The following is a 14,322-nucleotide window of genomic DNA, read 5'->3' on the forward strand; positions in this document are numbered from 1 at the left end:
CTGTCATTCGTGTTTTGTATCACACAATTGGCAGCAATTAATCTAAGGGTAGCTGATAGCTAGCTTGAACTTCATCTGACAGAATGAACATGTAGTGAAAGCATGGTTCATAATACTCATTTCTGCTTCCAACAGTTGACATATTTCTTTTTGATATAAAATGTTTGTATCATGTATTGTAAAATTCAGTTTGTGGTGAAATTATTTTCTTTGTCACATTATTTCAGACTTTTCTGTGTTTGAGAAAAACGATGACGTTGCGTTTTTTTTTTTTCGTTTTTTTTTTCCCCGTTTTTTTGCAGCCCTAATTTACACCTCAGTAAACTTTATGAAACTAGTGGGACTAGTTCGCTAAACCTTTACAGTGTCTGAATGCTCTCTCTCCAGGGGTTAAGGGCATGATTTATCTAAGATGATGTCTACAGTAAAGGTTAGTAAATGACCTTTACAGCAAGCTTCTGTTTAAAGAAACTCACGCACACACACACACACACACACACACACACACACTGAAGCACCAAGAATTAGAATAAGAGAGAACACAACTTCAGCAGGGCTGAAGATACAGGAAGTGTTCTTTAGATATAAAGTGTTCTTAGTGTTTTATTTTTAGAAATGGTTTTCAGAGAACATCTGATGTATTTAAAGAGAGCAAGCTTTAATCTTTTGTTTGCTTGAGGAGCCTGCGTTCTACGGTCCCTGATAAATAGTTCAGACAACTGTTTGAGGTTTCACTTTTAGCTTTAAAGCTGGATGGTCCTACGTAAATGATCAAAGCATGATGCCACACTTTGAACCCTAACCCCTTATTCACACATGCTCTGTGCAAAGTCGGACAAGGAAACGCACAGAGCGTCCGATTAATTTCAACATGATCGTATTTTTCAACATTACGTTGAACGGCACAGAATGAACAACATCATCGTCATCGTCAGAGAGACGAAGCAACATGTTTGCACGCTTTTCTCTTTATTGCTGTGTGATCTTGCAGTTGAGGACGGTCACGCGCCGTCCGACGGAGCAAAACTGCAGCGTGCAGGGAGTATGTGCGTATCGGGGGTTAGTGAGTATTTTCAAAGAAATACTTTTAGTTGTTTTTATCACTTCATGGTCCATCATCTATTGTTGTTTAAAGTAGAAGTCCATTTATTTAACCTTGCACTTACACAGATCCAGATCTGATATCTAACACAATCAAGTCATTCATAAAAACCTGTCAAGCCAATATGTGCTCAGTGTGTCATCCAATGATTTAAGCGAGCAGATTTCCAACCTATAGTCTGCATAATTCACGCTGGCACACTGCAGTCACAGTCTGAGCACAGATAAGATGATAAAGTGCTACTAATGAGCTTTCATGGAACGTGCTTTGAGGAAAGTTACCTGTCTAATGGATTTTGTAATTCTAAGATCAGAGGCTGTCCAAAGTTGTGAGGTTCTGCTTGCATCAGATTTATGATTTGAGTTATTAAAACCCATCGTGTAGCCCTCAGGGTTTCTCATTTCACAGATTCAAAAAGCTCCCATTTCAGATTAGATTATCAGGATTTCTGCAGCCTACTATTGACCAGAGAGGAAACATTAACTCCTCTGCATTCTGTGTTCGTGGTTAATTTGCCTGAAACAGATTTTGTATTTTCAGCTCGGAAAAGCACTCCTTAAGGATTGTCCATTTCATGGACAGTGAATAGTTTAATGAATTTATCAATAAATAACCAGGAACACAGAAGTATTACCTTCTAATGTTATTTAGCATAAAGAGTAACACCAAGAAGGGTTTATGTTTGAGTGTATGACTTTTTTTTTATCTCTTTCAAGTTTGTCAAAAACAAACTACATGAGCTAAATCCTCCGACAGTGTGATTAGTTGGATTACTGTCAAAAGCACTAACTCTGTGACAGCTCTGCACAGACGGCCTTCCCACTTTTCTCCAATAAGTTTTCTTGTCTGGGGAACTTTATGTACTTTAGATGACAGTCTTCTTCCCACTGTTTGTGACATCAGATGAAGCGTTATGCCTGTCCCATATAAAGCATATTGTGTCGTTTTGAGCCATGCTAGAATAAGGGCTCACAAAGTGGGTTTTACTGAACAATGCTGTTCAGACTGAAACATGTAGGTAATTAATGAATTGATTACTCTGACATACAATATATGTAATCCTCCAGTTCAGTATAATAGTATAGCAGCAGTTTTCTTCTGATATCGCTTTGGTTTGGAAGCTAAAGTCTTAGCATTGAACTGCAGGTTTGCAGGTCAAGTAAACACGAGTAACCTGATGGTGAAAATCTGGATTGACATTGAACCATACTTACTGTTTTATGTTGGCTAGAAAGTAAAGTAAGGGTCGGCCAAAAATGTACACCCCTCTTTTTAAATCATATTGCCTAAACAGTAATATTATGACGTGTTCCATTTGATCAAGAAAGTCGGAAATTTTGACTTCCCTGTCTGTCACGTCATCAGCCCTCCTGAAGTCTGAATTTTTTTTTTCAGAAACTCAAATCAACGTCTGTAGTACCAGTTAAAATCCAACATGGCGGCTATGGGCACCAATACTTGAAGCTGTAAACCTTTGTCGTCTTTTAGTGTGGTTAAATCAATCACACGCAAAACATTGTATTTCGCTCACAAACAAGTACTGTGGTTTTTAGCTCACAAAATAAAAGTACTCTCGGAGCCGTCCACATGATTCGTCCACAGCAACCTCGAGCAGAATCATCAGAGAGAGAGAGATGATGTAAAAACGTATTCCGATTCTGTTTGTGTAAATATATAGAACATGTGTATTTCGGATGTTGTCAGACAAACCTTGTTTGGATTAGGTTACATGAAACTCATTAACATTGTTTATAGTTTGTCTGAGCAGGTGAACACAGCACTATGACCCACGCTGGGACAGCGAGTACTCCACTCTACTAAACGCTCTTCTTGTTGCACTTGTCGTCTTGTGCTATAATCCTGCGGTTGCCATCGCTGTTTTGAAACGTTATAATGCTTTAATTTGTTTTTCTGTCCTAGGTCTTGGTGTAGTTGAAACTTGGCGGGGTGCGTATCTGTCCTTTATTCCACGGCTCACATTTTGGTATTAAATATCCTCAAAGTGTTGAGGAGATTCACCTTAATTCTTCCACGTGCTTTAAGGTAAACAGGAGATGTTTAAGCCAAAGATATTTAGAAACTGTGGCTCCTACATTGCTCTGTAGTCAGAACAAAGGATGTTATGGATCGCGTTGATGTTTGTGTTGCTACTGCTGGAGTATCAGGGTTATGTTAAAACTTTTAATATCCCTTTTCTGTTTTGCTTGGTAAATGTTGGTGTCCCTCCTGGGGCAATAATTAACTCACGTATTGATTTTAGTCGCATCTTCGTTTGAACTCGAAATTCACATTCTGAATGCAGTTTTTCACAAGGGTACCTTTTTCTTCTTTCCACATGCTGTCTTATGCTTGTAACATTTGCAACTGCGAGCGATTTTCTTCATCGCTGCACTCCACAAATATTGATTTTTCAGCCTTGGCCTCATGTTATTAAAAGAAAACTGCTCCACACATCATATTTTATATCGATTGTCTTTGTGAGACTCCTGTGAGCTCTTTTTATGGGAAGTGTGTAAAATGTTGTCATGAACAACATACGTAGTGTTTGCTGTAAGTGGTTCAACGTGTGGTTACGTTTATGTTCTTGAAGCCGTCCAGGATATCTGCGTTTAATTTTGATCACGTGACGCGGATATGGATTTGAACGCCACGAAGGCAACGTTCACTCTGACAGCCTAACTCAGATGTAAACCTGTCTGGCTCCCTGTTTCACTTCTATAAACACATGACTCCAACTTATATACTGCTCATCATTATTCTGCTGCTCTGTGCAGGCTCTCTCTCTCTGGGCTGTTTTTAGCACCAACAAGTTCCCCTGGCCTGGAGTGAAGTGAATTATGCAACACCAGGAAACGGAGGGGCCCTATCTTTGTACAGCTGCAGCATCCCACACACACACACACACACACACACACACACACGTACACGCGCTTAGACACCCCTCTTGTTTAGTGGGTAGTGAGGTCCTACCATCCAGGTACTTTGACTGTCTGATATCTGCCAGCTGTCTGTTAGACTGATGCTGTCATTGAGGTGTAAGACTGTTTTTGAGCTTCTTATCCATCATTATTCTGTCACTGTGTGAGAGGCAGATTTTTTTCACTGCAGATGCCTGTGAATATGTGTGTGTCGTGTGTGTGTGTGCATATCATCTGAACCTCCTCCTCCACTGGAGAGCTAAATCCCATCTCCCTGTTCTGTACTCCTGAAAAATTCAGACTCCACTCACAGTCTGTGACACATCATGTCCCAATCTGAGCTCAGCATCTCGAGCACCGAGGAGCCCCTACTCCTAAAAATAACTTTATATCACTCAGGTAGAATGGAAAACTTGTGCTGTTACTGTAAGGTCTTTTATAAAAACAGGGTTTGTGTGAATTCTGGTGAAAAACAAAGCAGACACATTCACTTAAGAAGCTGCAGTGGGGTTCATGGCTGTCAAAGAGCAGGAGCAGAGCTGCGTCTGATAACCACAATATTTGAATGAGCTTTAACACGTTCCTCTGATTATCAAGATACATTATTGAGCAAGATGAGTGACATGAAATCAGATGAAAATGTCAGAAGGTGCAGCTTTCTGCTCCATATTTGTCTTAATCATTCACATCTTATTGCTTCAAGTGTTTATTTTTTTTGTGGGGCTAAATGGGCTCAGACTGTGAGGACAAAGACCTCATTTCCACTGTTGATTCCTCTCGTGTCCAGTTTTAGTCAAGCTTTTGAAAACGTCAGGGGGAAAAAAAGCCTTTAAGGTGATAAATGCTGACTGTAGATGTCCATCTGAGTAAAGCAATCAGCTGTAACGTTCTATCTTCAAATAAGTAATAAGAGATGTCTTGTTTATATATTTTTTTTCATCTGTCAGTCCACCTCTGACATGCTGGAAGAAAAGGCTCAAACTAATTTGACCTGTGGTTACTTATAATATATTCACAGTGCGTATCTCAGTAAGCAGCATGCAAATGAAGAGTTCTTATAAGGTATGAAGTCTCTTTTGATAATTAAACAAAAGGTGCATTTACAACAGCATGTTAACCAGTCCACCTTTTGCTTATCAGATTTGAACAGAAATGCTCACAGGTTGAAGCTTACTTTATTGCTCTCATACTACTTATATCTATATTCTTTCCTCTTACACCAACAAGAAGTTTCTATGACAACTTCTGGTTGGTAGTCCATTACATATTGAACAGTTGTTCTTTATGGCCACTGCAGCATTTAGTTAAATATTTCACTTTTTATCTACATTTGATCATTCTATCAAAATACAGCCGTGTCTAATAATTTGGTTTATGGGGACATTCTTGCACTATAGATGCCATTCACCATGATATATGTTGGAAACAACAGCAACATTGTCATTGTGAGAATGTTAACGTTTAGCCTTGAAACCCTGGTAGCATAGCTTATTTGTTTAATCACTGACTGTAGATCAATAGAGCTGTAGAGCAACTTTCTCAAACCAAAAGCAACCCAGAATCTCATAATGCACACCATATCATTTTTAAAGGAAGTGAATGAAAAAGTTACCAAGAAAATACTGTAGGTATCATTTATTTTGAGCGAGTCGTTTTTAAACTGTACATCTCAGCTCAAGCACTAACATTGATTCCTCCTCTAATCGCTGTGATTCCCCTGAGAGTCTGGTATGGTATCCGCCTGTGTCAGACCCCCTTCCATCACTCAGCTGGAAGGGTCTAAAGTGTTTTACTGCATTAGAGGGGATTCCTGTGGGAAGCCCTCAGCTGATAAAGGTTTGCCGAGATACACTGTCTCAGATTAGATCAGCAGCTTCTCTCCAAGGTCACTTGTTTTGCTCCAGTGTGATAATGGATGGGAAATTGGGATTGGGACACCTGAGGTTTCTGCGGGGTTTTGTTAGCCACAGTTTTACACTTGAATGAAAAATAAACTATTAAAAATACAGTGTTTTTTTTCTTTTCTTCAATGGGTGGATCCCTGTCATGAGAGCTATTTATAGATGATGAAGATGCTGAAATGGGAGCCAAAAGACTCCAGGGAGAACAGATCAGTATCAGTAAAGAGAAAATCATACCCTGTTTGAATTGCTAATGGAAACAATCCTTCCACGGAGTTCAGCGATTATTCTTTATGAAGAAATATGTGAGGAAAGATTTCCCTCTCTGTCTGCATTGTAGATGATGTTATATTATTTTTGGCTTGAATTTTATCCCCAAGTGAACTTGACTGTTCCTTTCATATGTCTTAGTAATCTTTTTCCCCATGTATTTTTTGAATTGACACTTTAATCCCCCCCCCCTTCTAATATTAAACAAATGGATATTAAAAATACACATTATAGACGCGTATTTGAAACCTGAATTATTTATTCTCTGATGAATTATACCTATGTATCCTTTATTGCTTTATTTGACCTTTGAAAATCTTAATTTAACTGACAGCATGTTAGTGTAGACAAACAGTGGATGCTGATCCAATGAAACTGATCCAAAGCTCCTTCAGTGGACATTTACTGTGTGACTCTCCATTTTTAATGCCCTTTAGTCAATGATAAACTACAACTGTCAGTAGATTACAAACCGCCTGTAACACACAATCTGCCTTCCTGCACTGCTGTTTGATTAATTGGCACATGTTGAAGCAGATACCTGAGCATTTAAATGGCTTAACGAGAACGGGGTAAACTTGTTCTCATAGTGTTATTCAAACACTCCCGAATGAAGAATCATTCAAAAATGATTTATTATAGTTCTTAGTAGTTGCCTTTAAACGGGTTATGTGGTTAATAAAAGCATGTTATCATGGTCAGGTGTTAAGGCAGTCTGAAGTGACTGGTGTAAGGACAGATCTGGTCTACTTAACCAAAACAAAACCTGCAAGCCACCAACACAGCTAAGTAATGTCGCATAACTTGTAATTTTGGATCTTTGGAGAGCAGTCATCATTTAAGAGGCTCCTTGCTGGGAAGTTTTACTCACTACTTTTAAAAATGCAGTTGATCTTTTGGCCACTGCAACGAGCTCAGACACAACATTGAACATGTCACAAACTTCTCGTCTTCTTGCAGCTGCAGTGATTAGAAATAACAATACCACTGAACAGTTGCATGTTTCATTTTACTTCCAGACCAATAAGTCAACACTGTTATTCACTTTGTGTTGGAAATTGAAATATTACTTAAGTCATTTAAAGTTTAAGCTACCAGCTAAATGTACAGCTTATCAGACTGATGACAGCAAGCTACCACATCACTAAATCCAGAAGAGCTCTCTTATAGAGCTGTGGATGAAACTAAATCGAAAAGATCAGCTACAGTCCAAGTCCCTCAAGATGCATATTGTGACCAGTTTTATTCCTCGCCATCCCAGGGAAAGTAGTTTCAGACATACAGGACCTGTATTAATCAAAGCAAGACACTTCAGTGGAACTCCTGGAAAAATTACAGTCATAATAACTAAGACTCATTAAACCTCAGTGAGTCATTTTGTAAAAAGTTTCTGACTAGTGTATCATCTTAAAGTACATTTCTTTAAGATTTCATTTAGCCTCTAATCAAAACACTGGTAATAATTCCTTTACATAGTTAATATTGGCTTGACTTAACTGTTTGAAATGTCAAATAAGGAATTTTAAACATTGGATTTAGAGGCTATTAACCGTTCAAATTCAGTGGGGGGGGGGGCGACATTTCTGGCTTAAAGTGAATGTAACTGTGGGACCACCGTTTAATGTGAATTTTGCATCCTGGACACTAAAAACAAAGATTGTTTATTGGGCTCAGTCCTCCTGCCAATATCTAACGACCAACTGTCACTGACTGTCGAGCAAATGTTAACACAATTATCCCCTGTCGGGTGCCTGCTATAGATAGAGTACAGGAAGTCATTTAGAAACATAACTCAGTGTCTGTGTTGACTTTTTAATTTGATGTATGTAATAATGGCTGTCCACATAATAACCCCGGTGCTAATCACATTTCATTCTTTGAACACTTCTGAGGACAAAACATGTTTCTTATAGATTCAAGAAGATAAGACCGTTTAGTATGGAATATAAAAATGGGTTTGATCCTCTCTAATTAAGGAGTCCATGGAGGACACTTCCTGTTTGAAGGGAGGTTGGGGGCGGGGGTTTATGTTTATGTTTTGCATCATAACTGCTGTCAAGGGCAATTTGCATTCAAGACCATTATAAGACAGTCTTTCATCAAGTTGTAATTGTGTTCTTTATTATCTTTTTTAATACTTTGGTTATCATACGGTTTATCTTTTATGCTTCAAGCTACACTTAATATGTAAATGCAGTTTTGTTAATGAATAATTAAACAGTAGTGTCGTCATGATACCAATTATTTGACTTTGATACAATACCAAGTTTAGTATCTACGGAGCCCCTTTAGTCCCAAAAAGTAAAAAGATTATATCTGGTGCGCATAAGATCATTATGTTTGTACTTGATACAAGTGTCAATAAGAATTGCATTTTTTACCCCAAATATCAGTGTATGACATTCCTAAGTTAAATTAAAACTTGATTTGTTGGGTTATCTCTATAAGGCTGTATGAACTGATCTCTTTACAAAGGCAAATTAAAAAAAACAACTTCTTTTACTGAGAAATGTTTATGTTAAATCTGGCCAGGGACAACAGATGAAAATTAGCCTTTTGGCTAACTCTGGCATATTTACAGAAATGTTTATTAATATGCACTGTCCCTGTAAAAAAAAAAAAAGGATAATTATTGGCTACAGTTAGCCTATTAAAGCTAGCTTTTGATTGACTTGTTAACATGAAGTATAAAGGGACCCAATGTGGTCGTTAGACATTTTTCTTTCTTTCTTCATATTCCAAGACTGTCCTAAACAGCTCCCATTGTCTTCATTTACTCAGACTGATAACCCAAATCATCATCATTCTGATTAACGGCAGATATGAAATGAGAATGGAAAGCAAATCAGTGAAAAGGGGATAATGCTGAAACATTGACATAAGAACTGATTCATTGGGAGTCTCTGGTGCAAACAGTTCATTTATAAATCTGGATTGTTTTACCCATGAGGTATTTTCCTGTCAGTGAAAATGAAATAAAACCCTGAAGGAAATTGTTTTCTGTGTGCAGAGCCCTGACGACTCCAATGTGCTTTGAATGTTTTTTTTGTGAGTAGACGCATATTAATCTATCTATGTTATTGATTTTGCAAATGCGTCTTATGTCTGACAGATTTTGGCAGCAGAAAATGAAAATGTCACATTGAGCTCAGTGAAATCTCCATTTAAAATGAGCTTCAAACCATACAGGAAATATAGTTAATAGAAGTTCAATGGTAAAAAAGCAGATGGCTGCTCTGGGGTTAGTGATCATAATGAAGGAAGGGACCTGAATTAATCACATTTTCATTTTAACATTCTCCCTTTCTATGAAATTGTCATACTAATATATTAATTGTCACTAAAACAATTAAGCTGACCTGATTCGCAGATAGGCGGAAAGTTGTCTTTTGTAATTTTTCTTTTTAAGCAAAACTTCCTCTGTTTAGCCTGATACATTTGAAGGATTTGCTATTTTTTTAAACTTACTGTATAATTTGGAGATCTTTGGATCGCACAACATGAGTAAAATATTTAATTACATTGGTCAATATGAGGTTATGAAGCGCTATGAACAAAAACAGTAGACATTCGCTGTAACTCCGGTGTTCCTCTGCTAATATGCTGTGCATCATGTTTAAACAGTACCTCTGTTAGCAACTTGTTTCTCCTGAATCCAAAATAAATCAAAGCAGCCTGTGGTTCACCACTAAATTGGCACCATATAATTTTGAGTCAAGCTGCCTGAGAGCTAGCTTCAGCTCTGACTGCACCAAAATGGTGTGACGGTGTGGCTGTTATACTCAAGCTGTCATCCAGTGGATAAAATGTACACATACCGAATGAGGAATCATTGCTTCTTTACATACATTATTTTCCTTATGCGTTACAAAAATTCCATCAGTGGTGAGTTTCATGTAAATGCTCATATTGCAATAACATTCAAAGTGTGATTAATGGTGCACAAGTACTGGACAGAAAAAGCATTGCTGCAGTTTATCACTATAAAACTTGCTTTGAAAGTGTGCCACCTTAACAGAGTGCTGCAAAAGATTACAATCACTGAGAGGACTGTGTTAAGGCGAAGTGGTGTATGGTAAAATCACGACACAGCTTTTGTATTCTTGCTCATTGGAGGTTTATTGGATTTCAGAGGTGGGAGCATTATTTGGTACTTCAGGGTAATTCCTCTGTTATCAGATTCCTTTCTATGGTTTGTACACTTCTTTTGATGCCTAGCCAAGGTGTTCAGTATCGTCATTATCAGGGACCGCCTTCTGGCTGCTGCTGGGCTGTTAGTGAATCTGTGGTTGCTTAGTAACAAAGTCATTTGGACTCCATCTTTGCTATTTTTGATGATCAATCTGAGCCAGACGAAGTGAGGTGAGTGAGTTGAGCGGAGGGATAGAATTTGGAGAATGGAAGAAGAAGAAAAAGCTTGAGAGGTAGGCTTTACGTGCCCCCCAACCCCCAACCAGGGCAGAATCAGTAAAGCAGATATACTCACACACACACGTATACATACGCGCGCGCACACACACACACACACACCATGCTAGCCTATCATCCCTGAATGTGCGGCCTATTTTCTCTGTCAAGGTGGTGTCCTAGATTCAAAGTTCTATCGGATGAGTAAAAAAGTATGGCACAGAGATTAGATCAAGAAGGATGGTGGAGGATGGGGGCGTCACTTGGGTCTTAAAAGCAGGCTGAGTGTGTCCTTATACTGACATATTGATGCTCTTTTTATTTCATTAGATCTAAAGATAGAGTGTGAAACCGCCTTGTAAAAATATTCACTGATCTGAGAGCAAATTCTAAATTCTTTTGCAGTTTGACCCTGAAGCTCAAACAGTGTCTGCGATTATCCTGGGAATAATCATGTGTGCCCACAGCGCATATGCCCTGACTTGCTTGTGTTCATCTGCCCGCTCGTGTTTGTTTTATTAATTAACAGTCGATGGAGGTGTTCAGCTGGAGCACAATTCACCCGGGTATGTTTTTGACGTCTTAGTGCAAATTCAATTACTGAGCATGGAGCTCAAAGAGACAGCTGGTGAACGCTGCATGTAGCTGAAGGCGTGCAGAGCACATGGTACTTGTTTAACTACAACAGCCCGGATCAGCAACTGTGAAGTGCTACACTTAACAAATGCTCATTCAACAGACTTCAAATATTTTACAATGCTTAACATCTCAGGGCAATGGTATTATGATGTGTCTTGCTAGAGGCCCAGTGCAGCAGAATGTTCAATTGCTCTGTTCGTTTGTTTCATTGCATTGATTCCTTTAGTGCGTCCCGACTCCCGACTGTGAGGCTCTTGTGTGAACATAATGGAATCAGAGCACTTGCTGCAACAGCCAGTGTGTCAAAGTGTTGCCAGGCATCAGTTTAATAAAGATGCAAACGTCCCGGCCTTTCCTAATCTTGTTTTGTGCAATTTTAAATGAGATCACCCTGGTACACACTCAAACACACAGGATACTAATAATAAAAGCTCATATTGCACAATTTCATTCTTCCTCAGTATTTCCCTCAACATGTTAAAATCCAATTAGCCTCCCTCTGCTTGTTCCTGTCACTCTTATCAGTCCCAGCCACTCTGAAGACACACGCACAGGATTTATTAAAAATTTAAGCGCTCCTCTTTTAGGGGGATAATATATTGGAAACCCTACAGCATCAACATGAAGCTCTTTAATAATTCAAGTGTGCGGCCGACTGAAGACATGGTCTGTAACACTTCGGCTTTGTGGTGCTGTGACATTTTGAAGGGTGCACCCATGCAGTAAATCTTTGGATGACCAAGACCATACTGGTTCAGGGTTAAGCACACTATATTTTTGTTGTTAAGAGTTCACTCTTTGGTAAGTCCAGTCACTACATTGATTTTGATTCTCCAACAGAAGACCTACGGCTCAAATAAAACTTAATTTCAAGGTTAAATAGATTTGAGCCTTGTATAGTGTTTTTTACACCGCATGCCACTCCTACCCATTCACACATTAATCCATTCACACACATTTACATGACGCTGACGCATCAGTGGGAGCAATTTAGGGTTTAGTGTCTTGACCAAGGACGCCTCCACATGAGACTGCAGGAGCTGGTGATCGAACTCCAGAGTCCACCGACTCTACCACTGAACCACAGCCAGCCCTAATGGATCTGAATGGGTCTTTGATGTGACGTTGTAGAAAACAATCACTTCAGGGATAATGATAATAATCATCAGTGAAGTCAACTGAGAAGATGAATGCTGACAATAGATTTTCTAAGCTGCAACTTCCTAGCTAAGTTGTAGTTCAACAAGTTGGTTTTCAAACCTTGTGAAAAGTTTTCCCAGGTAAAAAGTAAAAAGTTATCACCACTTATCATAAAATTAAACCGCTAGCCATGAGTAACACAACCTCAAGGAACATTTGACCTCTGATTGCTAGCATGAAACTTCTGTAAACTAAATAATGAACAGCTGCTAAGTAGCTGCTATACTCCAGTAAGCTCTGTGCAGTAAGAAGCATCCTGGCTTCGACGTGGTGCAGTATGCTCTCCACAAACCATCAAATCTAATGTGATACCAAAAGGCTGAATAGTGTAGCAATATCAGCTACTGTACACTGCTCCTTGGCCATAGCAGTTGATTGTAAGCTTGTTAGTCTGAGAGTAGCAAATATCTTAAAGTGAATTAAAAAAATGATACAAAAAAATTTCAGTTAGTAAAATTTCCCCCTAACTATTCCGGTTTTGTGAAGGCTGAACTCTGGCTTGTGTCACCAGGTGCTTGAGCTCCACATAAGTCATTTTTGGATGATAAGGTTATGTTTGCATCATCCTTTGAAGGTAAGAATTGACTGTTTTTAAAAGGGTGGTATTGGACAAAAAAAATTGTTTTCTTGATTTGTAAGCTCATGTCCTGTAAGTGATGTAAACCCAATCCCACCCTGATACATAGGGTGGGATCAGTACCTAGGGGTACTGGTGGAACCTGGTTGTTAGTTTGCGCCCCCCATGTACTGTATGTAAGGAGACTTTAGTCCTCCAAGCAGGCAGCCCAGGTTTGAATCCGACCTGTGACTCCTTTCTTACTCGCTCTCTGATTTCTGACTCTATCCACTGTCCTATCCTGCACAAAAATCCCTAAAATAAATCTTAAACATTAAAACTTAAAATCCTTAAGATACATTCAACAGTATAACCCCCTTTAGAAATCATAGCCTTTTATTTGTGTTCTTTTAGGGTTCAGTGCCAAAGACAGACACCATGTGTGCTGGTCTGTGACTGAACTTGACCTCTGGCCTCAGATGGAAAATAAAATAATGAGTTTCTTCCTCCTGGATCAATAAACCTTTAGAGAAGCACTCTCAATCACTCTTAAAATTACATCTTTAATCTTTACCCTCACATAGCGCTGCTCTTTGACCAAAAAAGAAATAACCTTACTGTTCACCATGAACTTCAGCAGTCACATTTAATATAATCAAATGTATTCATTGGATTTAAAGCAGCCCCTTCAGTCCGACTAGAGATAGTTAATAATTCAGAGTTGTTGGAAGCGTCGTGAGGGGATGGTGTTCTCTGCTGGTCGCCTTCACAGCTGCATGGGGCCTGCCAGCGACAGATGGCTCCATCAGCCCATGTGGAGAGTTTGGTGCCAGTATTGCAGAGTGTTGGACACTGATTGTTTCTCACATGCTCTTCTTTTTCCATACTCTTTTCAATCTAAACCTCTTATTTCAGTGTATATGTAATGAACAGAAATGTCTCTGCAAGGAGCAGAACACTAACCATCCTATTTACTCAGTGGCCATTGTTTTCTGAAGTCATGCTGAGGAGGAGAAAGTTGATGTTGCGATTAAAAATTGCATCAACATTCTCGATTTTTAACAGCTTTTCGAAATGTAAGGGATAGAGGAAAATTTGACAATCATTTTTGACTGTCAACTAAATCAATTATAAAAGTTTGTTTACATTACTGTATCAATTTTCCTTTTTAGCAAACTAAATGTGATTAGCTACCAATGCCATTAGCAAGGAATTTTCATCTTGCTATCACATGCCTGTCAATGTGAAACTTTTATAATACAGCCGTGGTTGAATGCTAATATCAGCTATTGTCTTCGGGTCGAGTGGGAATCTTATATTTTCACAGAA

At 38.8% G+C, this 14,322-nt stretch overlaps 1 protein-coding gene across 1 annotated transcript in view; it reads left to right on the forward strand.

The window, feature by feature from the left end:
- Positions 1-14,322, forward strand: part of LOC306819603 (low density lipoprotein receptor adapter protein 1) — a 39,276-nt gene that overhangs the window by 6,796 nt on the left and 18,158 nt on the right. The window lies entirely within an intron of this gene.

The sequence above is a fragment of the Symphodus melops genome, assembly GCF_947650265.1.
Source record: "Symphodus melops genome assembly, chromosome: 1".
Lineage (NCBI taxonomy): Eukaryota > Metazoa > Chordata > Actinopteri > Labriformes > Labridae > Symphodus > Symphodus melops.